Genomic DNA, 17,980 nt, shown 5'->3' with positions numbered 1-17,980 from the left:
GTTCAATTTTTGACCTTTATTGGTCAAATTTTTGACCCAATTTTTGACCAAATTTTGACCAAAATTGACCAACCCATTGGTCGATATTTTTCTGGTCAAAATTTTGATGAACTCACTGGTTGGTCAAAATTTTGACCAATCTATTGGTCGAAAACCCACCAAAGCCATTGTCTAAGGTCATACAGAAATTGGTCAAAATTTTGACCAACAAAGGTAGAAAAAAATTTACGTGTTGGTGGAAATTTTGACCAACAAAGGTAGGAAAAAAATTTAGGCATTGGTGGAAATTTCAACCAATGAAGGTGGAAATTTTGACCAACAAAGGTAGAAAAAATTTAGGCATTGGTGGAAATTTAAACCAATGAAGGTGGAAATTTCAACCAACAAAGGTAGAAAAAAATTTAGGTGTTGATGGAAATTTCCACCAATAAAGGTAGAAAAAAATTTAAGGGTTGGTGGAAATTTCCACCAACAAAGGTCAAAAAAACCCAAGCATTGGTGGAAATTTCAACCAATGAAGGTGGAAATTTCCACCAATAGGAAGGTGTAAATTTTTTTCAGGCATTCTATAAAATAGTTCACATGTCTTGCCTATGATATGACATTTTACATGCATCCTACACTCTCTCATCTGACTGACGATGGATTACGCAGAGTGATCTAAAACCATGATTCTAAAAAACACACACAATCAAATCCAAAATGAACTTGCACTACAAATGGATTATGGAAATCTGATATTGTTAATTTTGCATGCATGTCTACCAGGACAAATATATGTTTAAGTTGTGATTGTCTTGGTAGACATGCATGCAATTTTACCAATATCATATTTCCACAATCCATTTGTAGTGCAAGTTCATTTTGGATTTGATTGTGTGTTTTTAGTATCATGGTTTCATATCACTCTGTGTAATCCATCATTAGCCAGATGAGAGAGTGTGCAGGATGCATGCAAAATGTCATATCATACGCAAGACATGTAAACTGTTTTATAGAATGCCTAAAAAACATCGACAATAACTAATATGAAGAATATATAATTAGTTATATGATTAAGAAAAATCATGTACCAGTGTGTTGGTTGAAATTTTGAGCAAAAAAATTTTAACCAATGCGTTGGTCGAATTTGGTCAAAATTTAGTCAAAAATTGGGTCAAAAATTTGACCAATAAAGGCCAGAAATTGAAACCAAATGTTCTAGTGCAAGTATGCTTGCCAACTTGACTCTTTGAGTTTGGTCATCAAGTCACCCCACCAAAGTGCCTCATCAAGGTCAGTCTTTAGGTCCACTCATCGAGCTTGCTCACCAAGTCAGCTCGCCATGTCGCATCTCTAAGTGGCCTGACTAAGTCAGCTGGCCAACTTGCCCCACCAAGTTGCCACTTTAAGTCCACTCACCATGTTAGCTCACCAGGCTAACTCTCCAAGTCAACCCGCCAAGCTAACAATTGAAGTACGCTCGCCAAGTCGACTGTTCAAGTGCGCTCACCAAGTTGACTCAGAGTTGTTCATCAAGTCACCCCACCAAAGTGCCTCATCAAGGTCAATACTTAAATTTTCTCACCAAGTTAGCTCACCAAGTCACCTCACCCACATGTCCCACCAAGTCCCCAAGTCCACTCGCCAAGCTGACAATTCAAGTGTGCTCACCAAGTCAACTCTTTAAGTTTTCTCACCAAGCCCATCCCCTAGGTCAACTCTCCAGGTGAGATTGCCAAGTCACTCCCACCTAGTCACCTCAATGAGTTGATTCTTTCAATCAGCTCACCAAGTCTATTGTTCAACTATGCACACCAAGTTGGATCACCAAGCCACCCCACCAAGTCATGTCACCAAGTCGACTATTCGAGTATGCTCACAAAGTTGACTCTTTAAGTTTGCTCATCAAGTCACCCCACCAAAGTGACTCATCAAGGTCAATCTTTAAGTCAGCTCACCAAGTCGTCGCACCAAGTCGACTCACCATCTTGCCTCACCTAGTGGACTCGCTAAGTCGGCTCACCAACTTGCCCCACCAAGTCAACTATTCAAGTATGTTCACCAAGTTGACTCTTTGAGTTCGGTCATCAAATCACCCCACCAAAGTGCCTCATCAAGGTCAGTCTTGAGGTTCGCTCATCGAGCTTGCTCACCAAGTCAGCTCGCCATGTCACATCTCTAAGTGGCGTCGCTAAGTCGGCTTGCCAACTTGCCCCACCAAGTTTCCACTTTAAGCCCACTCACCATGTTTAATTTTGAAAATAACCTCTAGTTACCAAAAATTGATATATTATGTCAACGATTAAATGGAAAACAGAGTAAGAAGGTATAGAAAATACCATTTTTCCTCCTACTACTTTGATACTATGTAGACCAAAAAATTTAGTGATCAATGTGCTTTCATAAGTATGAACATGATTATAGTAATTTGGCAGCATACAAAGAAGTACTTGTAAAATGGTCACACTGGTAAACAATGAAGAAAAGAAAAAAAATAGGATGTTGAAACCCTGTGGAACATTAAGGCAAACTGAGGAATCCCACAATATAAAATTTTTGTACCTTACAACTAGCATTAGTTGGCTACCACACCTAAATGTATAGCTTAAAGGACTCGTTTAGTTACAGCTAGCATCTTAAGATACAAAGATGCATCAATTTCCAGGGATGCTAACAAAAATTGCCAAATAAACTAAGAACAATAACTCCCACTTTCTTCGACTAATTGCAAAAATTGCATACATGAGACTAAATTAGTATGCATGGTGTTTAAAATGTAAATCTCTTGTACACCCAAAACCAAGTGTGGAAAATTCAAAATATGTCTAGGGACAAACACACAAACTCAAATATACTAAAATGCATTTTGTACATTACCCCACTGCACTCATAAATAGTTTCACATCCAACTCAAGATATCCCATATCTACATATGAAGATGGTATTAGATGCTCAGTTGAACATTTTATCAGTAGAACATGTTTACTTATACAAAGCTTTGGATTAGAATGCAATCAAAAAACTCATATTCAGAATAGGATAACTAAATAGGTTCAGGAAATTTGTACTATAGTTTATAACACTCCTGTAGTAAGTTCTTTAAATGATGCAACTACCTTAAGGATAAAATGTCTGATTGCCACATGCAGGATAAAATGTACCTTTCCCATCTTTGAGCCCCTTACTCTAGGTCCCCATATAACAACTCCCATCTTCCCATCTGTAGACTCCATGGCCATGCTTCAACCCATCAAGCCATTGCCCATCATATTTATCCCCATTGGTTTGACTCATAATCCCCATTCAATCATGGGTTTCCACCATATCTTCTAACTTATCATAAAAGGCAACAGGGTTAAGCCTGCTAAGGTTGGCATGAAAATCTAGCTTCTCTTTTTCTTCCTTGAAATTCACTTCTTTGAAGGCATCATAGTATACAATCTTCATCCTCACACATCTATTTCTATAATCTCTTAGTCTTGCCATGTGTCCCGCTTCCTTCAATTTCACCATTTCTACCTTTAGCTTATTGATGTTCTCCATGAGCTTTTCCTCCTCCTCCCCTGCCGCTCTCAGGCAAAGTCTGGCCTGGTAAGAAATAAAAAGAACAATTCTCAGTACATATTAATTTAACAAACAAATTGTGCATCACAAATCTTTTCATAGTTAAACTCAGTTTCATATGTACCAATTTACTATGGACTGATGTTTTCTACTTATGTATAAATATATTCCAACTATAAGACAATTATTAGGATTTAATTATATAATTTTTGAATCCAATCTATTGATTCATTTACATGAATAAATGATTGGTTGCATATAAAAATCTATGACTTTTTAGTTGAATTTATGAACTCATTTCTCATAAGTAGTTGTATACAAGAATCTCTCTCATGAGAATGATGGTAGTAGATGGATGCAATAAAAAGACAAATAAAGAGGAAGGCAATAAATGGACAAGTTATTATGGATTAGTTAAGTGGGTTCTTATCACTGATTACTTATGAAAAATAGACCAACAATTTTAACTAAAAAACTACACAATTAAATTCTAGTTCTAGAAGTATCATAACTTAACTTGCTGTGAAAAAATATCAAAACTTTACATACTAAATAGATAAAAGTAATTTTCATTTTAGAAATTATAAAAAATAAATTAAAATATAGATCAAAGTCTAAATGCTAAATCTGCCATTCACTCTTGTAGGTTACATCATGGATCCAATGATAGGCTTCCAAACCCGATTGTTAAGTAATCTGTAGTTCTCTTCAGCTGGTTGAATTAACAATTTAACACTAAATTCTATTCTTCTACACCTAATTCTTCTCTTCTATCGAATCAAGCAAGTGAAAACTAAATTCTATTTAGGAAATTGTGTTATGAGTACAATGAAGGACAAAAAAATTCTTAAAAAACTAAGCGAGATGACAAATTAGAGGGCATTTTGAAACTGGCCTCCATCTTTGCTTTTTTGGCTTGCAAATAATTAAAAAGTAAGATGAATAATGTCAAGAAGCTTAATTGAATTCCAAGGCCAAGAGCATCTAGTTGGACTTCCATGGCAGAAGAAGGTGCACCTTGTGATAAGGGAAGCATAGAAATCCCTTCCAAGTTAACACTGCTTGTGTCAACATGGAAGATTGCATCATACCTAGTGTGATTTGAAATATTAGCCTAATCTTGGGTAGTAAATAGGGAATTCAATAAGAATGGTTGCAAACACCGAATTCAAGAAATGAATTTCATTGATATGTGTAACATTTTGATTTATGATAAAAAAAACTCTATAAAATTACTAGGAGTAAAGGAATTTCCTCGATAGGAAGCTCTACTCCAAGATCCCCTTGAGCTACCATAGCCTAAAGAAGAGGAAGGAAGAGACAACTATTAGAATCCTAAAAAACATATAAATACCATAAAAAAATCAATGCATGCATAACTTGAATGAGTGTGGCTAAAAATGAAGGTGGCTATGACCATTCGCATGCAAGCAGTGTGTAAATGCTTGTCATAGATAAACTAAATGAAAGAAAACATTCAATAATGTCCAAGGGACCACCAGCATATAAATATAAAAAAACCTCCAACGAAGTACTTTCATAAAACTATAAGCTTATACAACTGTCTAGATCAACAATTTCTATCCATTTATGAATATTTTAGTAAACTTGTGCAAAAAGTTTACCCTTGGACTAGCAATAACCTTATGTTTAAAGAAACTAAAAATTCAGGAACAAAGCTAAAAGTGTTCTCAAAGCAAGTAGCTTATGCTATAGAAAGAATAGAAATTAAGTCTTCTTAAGTAAACTCATGGGAGTCATGATACTTGTGCTTCTTTATTACTTTTTAAGGATAGCATTTTTAGAAGCTCTCATCACCATCATATCACCAACCCCTTTGCCAAGCAATAACCTTATGGTTAGAAGAAACTAAGAATTTAGCCAAAAAAGCCAAAAGGGTTCTCAAAGCAAGCATCTTATGCTACTGAAAGAATAGAAATTAAATCTTGGGTCACAAGAAGTTACAGATTTGAACTAGGCCTAAATTTAAACCTTCATTGTATTTGACTATATTCACTCGGATCTAAAATAAATCATATTATACATGATAACGTACTCTAAAACCATTTCAGATTTAATAAATATTATAATCAATACAAAGTTAGGAAATGTAAAATGTAAACAAGTAAATCTGTGCATGGATGTATGCACACGTGCACGTGTGTGTGTGTGTGTGCGTGCGCGCGCGCGTGCGAGTGTGTGTGTGCGAGAGAGAGAGAGAGAGAGAGAGAGAGAGAGAGAGAGAGAGAGAGAGAGAGAGAGAGAGAGAGAGAGAGAGTGTGTGTGTGTGTGTGTGTGAGAGAGAGAGAGAGAGAGAGTATGCATTCCTTTGTATATTGTAGGTTGTAGCAGATAGAAGAAAAGGGAATAGAAACATAGGAACAAGGATCCAAGAATTTTTTTTTTTTGGAGAATCTAATGGAGTACTAGCATTCAAGATGGATGCTTTTGCAGGACAGAGACTAGGACAAAGACACACAACTTATATTCACCACTACAGGTCACTTGCACAATATTTGGGTGCTCCAACCTTGTATGGCCATCAAAAATGGACACTTGCATTAAAGAATGGTGCCCTTCCCTCTGCAAATTACAAAATTGGACACATGTGCTAAAGAATGGAGATTCTACAGACCGAGAACACAAACTATTTTGTAGAAACACTACTCCACGACAATTCTACACTCTAACATTGGTGTCTGGACAATTACTGGAGCCCTGAATACTAAGAGATGCATGATCATTCACAGTTTCATCAGATTGACATATAAACTGCTATATGGACTCTGGACATCTGGAAAGCTAAATATTTACCTAAATAGAGACAAAAGACAAGGGTGTTGTTGTTTCGGAGACTGTCTTGGTCAGTCCTCTAGGTGGTATCTTTCAACCTCAACTGAGCCAATTGAATATTTGGGTGTGTGAGATATGCTAGAGACTAGCCAAATACTATTAAGTGGTGTTTATGAGAGACAAAACAACAAATCTTGGATACCAAGTTCAAAAGAAGGTAAAAATTAACAAAACAATAAGATCATTGTTTCTTAGCTGTTGAAATCTAAATTGTAAGACAATGTTTCTTAGCTTTTAAAACCTAGCTTGTATCCTATGTATTCAAAATCTGGCATCTCATACCCAAACAAAAGGTGACAAGATGGAATCAGAGCTAGAATGAACCTAAAGCTAACCGTAAATTCTTCTCAAGGCAGCACTGACAAAAATTATGGCAAATAGAAGAGCTTTTCCCATGCATGGTATGACAGCTGCACAAAAATAGCTATAGCCCTTGCATGCCACAACATCTCTGTTAGGAATTGGAAAAGTGCATTTCCTCTCGTAGAAAAATGTTTCTTGACAGTTCACAACTTCTAAGCCCTTTATTGTGAAGCTAAAAGATGGAGAGGACAAAGATAACAAAGGCTTAATTTATGAGTTTGAACTAATGTCAAATTTATGAATTACGACAGTAGAATCTGAATAGAATGCCATGTTTAAATACATACACTAAAATTTCATAAGCATAAGATACCAACAAGTCTTGCATTGGAATGTACCTAGTACAATCAATTGTGAGAAGTTGTGATGACATAAAAATGCCCATAAGAAGCAAACAGTCTTAGAATGAGGAAGATGTCAAGATTTTCATAGTTGAGAGTTATGCCATTTTAACCAACTTATGTCACATTTAGAAAAATCTCCAAAGGCTATATGGCCTCACAGATTTTACTCACACAAGAAAAAAATCACATTAATTTATTTCATGTGAAAATTATAGCATAAAGAATATATCTATCCCTCCTTTCAAAGTGTCAATTTAGATATTACTATCCACATTTAAGTTTTGCTCTCTCATTTCTTGACAGAACCATCTTGAGCTCTATGAGGAAACTACAATCTAAAAACTCAATAGCTAGGAATCAGTCAGGCAGCTAAATGATGGTCTCATTCTCGTTAACTTCACTAAATGATAGACAATCAAAAAAATTGATTTAAAAACATCTTTACTGAAGCTCATAGTCCTTGCCAACAATTTAAAGAAGATTATAACATATTCACAAGTAAAGCTTTTATATTTTGTATTTTACATCAAAGCCGTACAAAAACCATCAAAAACCAACAATGGAAAAGCACCAACATCCAAACAAATACATGCATGACTAAATAGTAAACAAAGTAGCATGTGCATTTAACTTTCTATATAATGCTTGACAAGCATGACTTCACATAATTTATTAACCCCATTCAAAGAAATATCACCAATCATAAAGTAACAACTTATCCAACTAAAACCTCTGATCTAGGGAGACTATACTTACCCAATTTGATGCACAAAGAATTGATGAAGATTTGGTATTGAATCAGCACTTTCAATCTTCACAGTCACATGGATATCCACACCCCAACCTTCACATGATTACAAATACAAATGCATTGATATTTTATCACTTTTTAAATTCTGATTTAAAATATAAATTAAGGGAACATGCTATATCAAGCCCAATACTGTCTACAAAGGATTATATTACACTGGAAAGATAAAATTTTGCTTCAAAGGTTTACTTTTAAGGTAATCTTTCAACTCATGCACCACCTTAGCATCTTTAACAAAGGAAACAACATAATAGTCTATGACATTCTCAACTCCAAATTTAACATCATCTCAATCTTTATTTGCGAAAAAAAAAAGACAAGAAATAGATTTTATCAAATACCAAATTAAGCTATCTCAGATGTTGTGTTGGTCAAAACAACTCGTCACATATACAAGCAACAAAAAAATACAAATATTACACATATTTCAAGATTGATAAACATATCATTCAATTATATTCTAGGTAACTTCAATCAATCAATATTAGGTACAAAAAAGGGAAATCATAATGAAATCAAAGTCCCTAAGAAAGAAGTAGATTGAGATGTACATGTCAATAAGCAACAAAAATCTAATTTTCTATGCATGCCTGAGAGTTGATAAAATGGTCTTAACCTGTAATGGAAGGCAGGGTAGTACTTTTTCCATGCACATTTAAGTGTCATCGTGATTTAAGCTCTCCTCCATCGATTACTTCACAAATTATAGAATCTGATGTTTTTGACTTCACTTGCAGTGACATCATCCCCCCTAGAGAAATTCAAATAACGATAAGAAATAGAAAGCTATGAAAATGTTGCAAATAACATTAGTAACTCTATTCTTTTTAGCTAATAAATGATTTTTCAAGCCAGCATAAGAGAACATACCTTCAACAAGTAGTGTGTCTCCTTTCTCCACATCATTCATAAAATCATCATAATTCACGCTTACACAATCTTCAGAGCCCACTCCTCTTTTGATTGTGAAATTAAACTCTTGGCCCTTTGTGAGCATTATAGGTTGTAGTAGATCTCCACTTCTGACTTCAGGACCCTACAGTAAAATGATCTTTTAATTCATTGTTTAAGAAAAGGACTAACTCAAAAGACATATCAAAAAGGGGGTTATCTGGTAAATTGCACCTAAAACACAAAAAATGACTATTAATAATGTAGATGTATTTTAATTTAGGATGAGAAAAAAGTGAAACAAATTTCAAATCTACATCTTTTCTGATTGGCTAACAGTGTTGCAATATGAAAATAACCCACATTATGATGTTTTCAAACCGTTAGTTCTAGCAACAACCTATATATAATAAAGGAGTTTCAACACCTATGCAACTCTAGATGAAAGAAAATCTTGTATGATCTTAAAGATTTCATGCATATTGATAATATTCTCCTATTATAAGATTTCATGCATATTGATAACAATAAACTTAGATATCATTTATAAAAAAAACTCTCAGACATTAGCAGTAGAAAATGCTTCCTATTTAAATTACCTACCAACAAAATAAGCGTCTCACATTATAGATTAAAGCCCAGAAATAGTTATAGAAAATGCATAGAAAGAGATCTAAGCCTAGATCAAGATAGCTCAAGTCCATACGAAATGTTTCAATGATTGAGTTTCTATATATAGTTATCTTATTTTAGGGCACCAAAATGGGTTTTATCCCCTCACACAAGTAAATGATCTATTAAAATATCCTAGATTTGTAATTATAAAGCTTTGCTTCGAACAAAATGCCACAATCGAATTGTGAACTAGAGAATAGTGGAAGGCCACACAGGAAATTACTTCCCACAAATACTATGATAAGAAAAGATAATGCTCACACACTACTTGAGATCTGAAATAGAACAAGCTTTAGCAATACATTGCAATATATATATATGGATCTTTTGGCACTGTTACTAAAATTGTTTACCTTCTAGGTAAGAACATAAGTTTGTTTCAATATACAAATCTTCAAAAGGAATTTCATATTAGAAAAAAAAAGTAACAAAAAATAAATTAAATTGTAGTGCACTAGGAATTATATAACACATAATGAATACTAAACCTCAATTGAACCAAAGACTATACAGTGGCTTCAATAAAACTGATGCTACACCTAAACCATCACTTGTAGCAAGCTACTTTAAGATATGTAGTACAAACCATCCCAGAGAACAACCTCTAATTTTTAAAAACTTTCACTTTTACTGGGTGAAGTTTTACTTTTTGCCTTGGCAAAGTCAACCAGGTCTTCAAATAGCTTATATTTAGGTTTAACTTATTTTCTGGAAGTTAAAGATTGTTGTGGATATGCATCATTGTAAGTTCCATCATGAATGGAGATGAAAGCCAATTTGCCTGACTAGATTCTTATAACGAATATATGAGAGCACTTCAATTTCATTTTTTAATTCTACTGCATCGTGCACTTGTAGAGATCCTTTCTTGTTCCTCTTTGTGCCCACCACTTAGCCCACATTATTGAGTGTCCTATACAAGAAAGTCTTATAGTAAGCAATTTACCCAAGATTCTTGGAGTTGTTCCACTATAAGATATGATGAAATCATGAACTAATTGCCTATTATTTAAGAAAATGAGAAACACTAAAAGACACTTCGTAGTGCTGCAATAATAGCTAAATCACCAAAGCAGGCATGCTTTTTGGATCATATTCTCTCTCAGACATAGATGTAATATGCATTTTGGTTGCAGGTGATTTCTAGGAGCTTGGGGTTCACTATCAATTCCAACACCTTCGACTAAAATTTTTGAACAAGTCAAAATTTGTTCCACTATAATGATTAATAATAAACTTTATCATTGTTCAAGTCAAAAGTTTATCATTAGCAAAAATGGTAGATAATTTTGTTCATGGTCTCAAGCAAAACAAAGATTGCTTGACAATAGCAAGAAACAACATAGATGACTTAGAAATAGTCTATCACAATGAAAGACATATTTTGCCCATCATAACACTAGCAGTGCTCTACTGTCTCATTTTTGGTAACAGAGACACCCCCCAAACATGAAGGATTCACCCCCTAAACATCTTCAAACATGAAATGATCCACTGTCTATTAGACTGGTGTCTAATTCGGGCTAAACCTCCATCAGCAATTACCATCCAACACTGCACTTACACCAAGTTTTCCCACTCTTTTGCATTTGGTTAATATAGTACAAATAAATTATCACAACCTCATTGTCTCCCACCAATAACAATGACTACAGGTAGTAGGAGAGAATCTACATTGGAAACTTTAGAATAAGTACAATTGACTGTGCCTAACCAATCACTGGTTTGAATGCACTAGTCTATTATTCCTTACTCAACTCGCAATGAAAATTAAAAGAATGTGTGGACAAGATAACAAAAATAATAAAATGTTCTCACATTAAATATTAGTCAAAATGTATTTGATACATCATAGGAACTCACTGTTCCATGGGACAGAGACTAAATTGCAGAGAATAGGATTATTTTATTGATTAAATTTTTTTCACAATGCCTTGTCTCACCACCCCAACTCTACTTCTCCCCCAAACACTCAACAAATCCCTTCTAAATAACCAAACAATAGTAAACAACTACTGTTGTCTAACTATCTAATTGTTACCAGTTAGTTATAATCTAAAATTTGTTGTCTAAGTTGACACAAAGTGTCAACTTCGACAACTTACAATCATATATGCCTTTAATATATTTCACTAACATTTTCAAAGGTTTTATAACTTCACTAACCCTTCCAAAGACACCTAAAACCCTTACAAGCTTTACTAGGCCTAAATTGCCAATATGACAAATAGTAACTTTTGAGCACTTTTAGTGCTTTCACAACTTTTAATTGGCCTTAGAGGCCATATTACATTTGTTTTAGACCTTATAGGCTTTTAGATCCCCAAAAAAATTGACCTTTCAATAGCCTCCTAGGTGCATGTTAACATTACAATGCCCTTAACTTCAATACATGCCTTTATAGTTTAGTCTTCAAAACATACAATGCACACATACAATCTTTTTTATCATTTTATAGTTTTAAAGAAAGAAATGCACACATACAATCTCCTCCCTATAAATATAACCTTTATGACTATTCTATGGTTTAAAGGAAACAAGAAAGCTATGAGAATTTTCAACTCAAAATGACTATGGGCATACACTATAGTCCATTGTGCTCTAAATCCACTCGGCAGGAGGATCCAATTTTTAAAACTTGAAAAAAAATTTAAAAAATTAAAAAGTCTGGCCACAAATTTACTCAACCCGAGATGGATGCAAGTAATCTTTTTAAAGATATAAGTAGGACTACACATCACTCACATAGAAGAGGGGTGGCAATTAAGAACATGTATACAAATAGATGAGAGCATATTGGAATCACGATAAGGAGAATCAATAGCTAGTCACATACACTCAACAAGTTAACATTCATAGGAGACTCACAGAATGCTACAGTCAGTATTGATGGATAAAGGTCATATTTTTAGGGAATCAATTCATAGCAGACTTGAATAGATAAGCATATGTGAGAAAACCTAAACAATTTATTTGGAAACTTGTAAACATTACGCAATAGAAAATAATATCAGTTTAGGGAAATAATGGATTAGCTTAGAAAAAATCATGAAGGAAAATCAATTCAAGCACCAAACAACAAAGCATAGTAGCGGACAGTACTCATATATACCCGGTAGGCTGGTGGTTTCCACAACCATGTGGACGTTCTATTGGATTCATCGCGGCTCCATGCACCTTAGGCCAACAGTTTCTTTTGGGTTAGGCAATGCAAGCTTTCAACATTGGCTTTTAGTCTGACCACCATCGGCAGTCTGACTGATCATGGCTCTATTGCTGCTTGGCACAATCTTTTTAGCTCCAAACGAAAGTTATATCCTGTAAGTTGAAGCTGATTTCAAACAAGTATTGATCTAGGGCATAAAATAATTGTAAAATCAAAATGTAGTATAAACATCGACTAAAAATCAACTTTTGAATCAATATACTAAACAAAAGATGAAAAGAGGAACAAAGAAAGAAAAAACTATTTGATTATTATATATGCTAACTAGAAATTATTATTACCTGAAAGTTTTATTATCCAGATTATGACTAATGATGATTATGTAGTCTCTGGAGGCCTGAACAAAGGAGCCATGATCTCCCACATGTTGTTCTACATTGTAGACCACAACATCCTAAGGAATACATCTGAGGAGCAGCACATTTTCCACACTCAGATCAGCCCTCTTAACAACGTAAACAAATTGGCCATTGTAGATTCTTTTAGCAATGATGAAGAGCTTGTGCTATAGCCTGTGGGATGCCTGAAATTCACATGGCACAATTACAATAGAATCTATCCAAAATGGATAGTTACAACACCCAAAATAGGCACGAGGCATGGGCGGACAAGTGATGGACCATAATCAAATTAATTGTCAGCTAAATTCCTATTGTCTTGAATTTAATCATATAAATTTTTATATCTTACTAAATTTGGGGTAAGAACATAAAATTTCAAAATGAGTTTTTTTCGCACATCTAGGCTAGCCGATATTAACTATTACATGTGTTTATGATTCAACAACTATGCCCTACAACCTTTCTGCTTTTTTTTTTATAATAATGTACTCTTCATCAACAAGAATTAGTAATTATTTGCCCTCAATATGGGATAAGAGAGAAATGTACAAGAATAAGTAATAATCTGTTGAACTGAAAGATGAACAGTAATTATGGATCATGGAATTAGGTTTCCAAATGGCTATTAATGGTGAATGCATCCAAGTCATTTGTCGGCACTGTTTAATACAATATTTAGATTCCATCCCTTGCCTCTACATTATGATAAACATTGTGTTATACTTTTGGTTAAAATAATTAGAACAACAGGATGAGCATCATAATGCATTATAATTTGCAAGTCTCCTGATTTTCACTCAAATTTCTACTTTCCCCCTTGAGCATAATGTGGAATAGTTGGCTTGCAGGAATATCTATTTTCTTATTTGAATTTGTTTGCATAGAGTTCATAGTAAAGCCTTTTGTAGCTTCCATTAAACAGAATACGACCATATTCAAATAGATCAATAGAAATTGATATTTGAAAGAACAAGAATTTAGATATAGATTTCTATTTCTCAAATGTTAGTAGGAGGAAGGTGGGTATGATTGAATATGTTCAAAATGTCTACAAGATTGACACTCTTACCAGGTTGTTGCCAGCAGCTTGCTAATGTTGTTTATGTGCGGGAAAAATGGTAAAATATTTTTCAATATCCAAATTCAAACCCTAAATCTGAATCAAAATAGTAGGATTTCCCTAAATGTTTGCACAATGCAAGGAAGAATTAAATAGAACAATTTCATCTCAAGATTTGTAGAAACCTTGGTACATTACTTACCTAGAATCCTCAGAATTGACAAAAAGAAAACCCTACCACAAAAGGTGTGACCTCTTTGCAAAGTGATAGACTGCAGAAATCAAGTAGAAAGTTGGCACTCACCCTAAACTAATCGATATTTCTAGAGCTGTGAGATTTTCAACATCTGATCTGATCTGAAATAGACAAATAAACATAGTTTCTCCTTTAGATTTTTGAAATAAGGTCGTGAAGACAGTTTTCCATCAACACATAAGAGAGTGAAGATGTCCACACTTGTTGCTAATTTTTTGCCATGCAAATACCCTTTATGCATGTAGGCAAAATGTACGAACGAAAACAAACCACATGCCACATGCCAGTTTTTTACACCCCTCCTCTTTTTTCTAAATTTTTGAAAGAAAATATGAAAAGACTACCGAGAAAAGGAAGGTCAACCAATGACAAAAAAGAAATAAAATGAAATAATTAGATTTTAATATGAAATTGCATAGGCACCATGGATAAAACAATTGTGCACAAATTTTAAGGAATGAATTAATTGAAAAAAGAAGGTTGAAAACTTTAGTCTCCACCTATGCTAGGCGGGACTAAAAAGAATTGAGTTGTTTCATATCCAAATCTTGACAATATCATGGACGGCTTTTGAAAATATTTCAAAGCTCAATGGCCATGCTCTAAGCATTGTCAAGAAATGCAACCCCATTAGTTGCATATGTGAAACAAAGAGTTGAAGTTCAAGGTTAATTACCTTGCACCCATCCTATAGGTGCTCCAATAATTATCAAAGGAGATCTATGCTACCCATGTTCAATATGACTTCTACCTCCATGGATTCAAAATTCAAACTCATTTTTTGGGAGAATTTATTGCTTGTTGAGATATTATTATAAGTGAGAAGCCCTGTGCGCATTTGTAATGGAGAATCTATTTCATGTAAATGAGATATTGAGTCTCATATATATAACACTTTTTGACTCCTTATTAATCAACAAAAGAACCTAAGTGTATGTGTCTTGCATTGTAGATGGTTTTTCTCAAAAGTCTAACTCTTAATTGTGTCCATGAATGTCTAATGCGTATGTGTTTTATCATTGTTACTTTTCTGGACTAGTGATCCATGATTCATAAAGCTCTATTTCAGTTATAAGAGGATATATGTTGAGCATGAGACTCTTCATTTCTATTATTTCCTTTGTTTTTTTTTTCCTTCTTGCATTTACAATAAGGCTTATCCCGGAACAGGTGAAGAACTGGCCTTGTAATCATGGATATTGACTCACAAATCTATCATGCATTTGCATGGCTTTCCATGATTGGTAGTTAAGTAGGATGGATTTATTCTAAACAAATATTTAGACCAACAAGTCAACCCTTGATCCATTGGGAATGACCTCATTGATCTTGGTTTACCACATATAATTTCAAAATCTAGAATATTAAAATGTAATCAAATGACACAACCACTACACAATTGCTAGACTCTTGTATATGATGACACACAAAATAAGCCACTCCTTTTTCTGTCATCAAGCCTATGTTAGTGAAATGGTTGCTCTGACAGAAATACACTGCTAGATGTTATTTCCATTTTACATTTATCTACCATCAAAAGAAAGTTTGTGGAAATGATTGTTGAATGTCTTCTAACACGTGGCCTAACAAAATATGCAAGAAGCAAATGATGTCAATTTGTAGTCTCATTTCATTTGAATGAGAAGTTGTTTCTTCTAGCATGTATCTTGCATTGACAACAAGAAGTGGCAGGTCCCTAAGACACCAGCACATTACTGGTCCCACATTAGTGGCCTTTCCTACTAAGAGATTATGTTGTAGTTGTTGTGTGATCAATGTTATTTTTTGAAGGCAGATGATCCAACCATTAAACCATACAAATGATAGAAATGTGGTTAAAGAATAGACTTTAACACCAACCCAAGCTTACCCTAAATGACGTAGCTTGTGTTAGTGTGGTTCAGCTCTCCAACGTTGCTAGGTGTGAATTAATACTTTCACACCACCTTCTTTCAGCTTCACTATGACTCGTTGATGCTGCAAGAGCCTTCAGTTCTGAAATCTCTTTCAATGTCAACTAATTTGAAGCATTCACGAGCTCTTCTCTGCTACAATCAAGCACCAAAGAACCCAAGCTGTCAAACCCTGTTGGCACTAAAGCTGTAAAACCCTTTTGGCACATACTCCTGGCCACAAAATGCACTATAGGAAATGATTAAGCCACACAAGTTGTCTTTTGTGTAGCAATAAACAAGAAATTAGGGTAGAAACAATGAAATTAGGGTGGCAAACAGAGTTTTTATTTATTTTGACACAGTGCAACACAGGCTTGTATTTAAAAATATATATATATATATGTTGCCTTGCATATTTTGACCAATTTGACCCCATTTTATTAGATGGTCAAAAATTTTGGCCTAAAAATGGGGTCAAATGTAGTAGTGTCGATCACATTGATTCTGTGATCCTAACTGTTGTCGTAAATTTCCTAGCCAACAAAAAGACATTCTTGGGACGTCTTATACTAAAATTTGGAAAGTGTGTTCCAATAGTTCATCAACCACACATTCAAATCCATTTTCCACAATATATTCTAGAATAGTCAATGCCTTGAAATGACAAAAGATGAGTTTCTTAAAAGAATGTTTTACAACTCCAAAGGTGCCATAAGCTGAGAACAAAATTAATTTTGTAGTTTTGACAGAAGATAAAAAAAGAACGCTTCCATTGCAAAAAAAAACATGTTTTTAAAAATTACAAATGTCAACTCAGGAAAGTCATATACTGTTGTTGACTTTTGGCATGAACCAAGTATATGCAACTTAAAATTACTAACTGCCAGAGAAGGATCAAAACAATCTACCTTGTAAACATGACGCCAGTTTCTGCTGGTGTCACTAACCCTTTTCCAGAGAACACCCATAACCAACTGGCTTTCATTGGTGCATCAAATACAAATTGCTTTATCCATTATTTGTTGGATGACTGCCAAAAAGAAATGTAAATCTGTGTGAGACCTCTGATGCAAAACCCTAAAGATTGTCTTACAAATTTCTTGTAGCCGGAGCAATCTCAGCCATAACCGTCCCATGTGGACCCCAAGGTTCATTTCTTGTTGCATCAAGTACCTAAAAAATAAAGAAAGCAATCTATGAGTTTCCACTTTGAAATGCCAAACAAAAAATATCATAAGAGATTTAGCTAAAAATGCACAAGCTTCTCTCTAAACTATAAAGTGTTCTTAAACCCATGCAGTCAAGATATCCCATTTCAACTTCAATTGTTGTGGATTGTTCTTTGTTGTTTAAAACTTCAATTGCTTTCAAAATGGTACTAGATGATTTGTCACAGCCAACCCTCAGGCTAAAAGAGGAGTTGCACATAAGAGTGAACTCTATCTCTTTTTTAGTTAAAACTTTATCTATGTAGCTGTATTAGAAAAATCCATATAATGTTCTAAAGAATCCATATTATAGGTATTTATTACATCATTACTAGGACAATGCTATTGATTAGGATTATGTTGTACTTAAATCAAAAAAAAAAAATATGTATTCTACATCTTTCGTCCTTAGTTTTAACCAATGACAAGGAAAAGTCATAAAAATGCTATCAATAAATGATGGGAAAAAATCATCAATAAATGAAAGAAAATAGTCATATTAAATGCAATC

This window comes from Cupressus sempervirens, chromosome 10 (genome assembly GCF_028749045.1).
Source record: "Cupressus sempervirens isolate cs-2001-9-10 chromosome 10, ASM2874904v1, whole genome shotgun sequence".
NCBI lineage: Eukaryota > Viridiplantae > Streptophyta > Pinopsida > Cupressales > Cupressaceae > Cupressus > Cupressus sempervirens.
Note: the sequence above shows the minus strand (reverse complement) of the source record.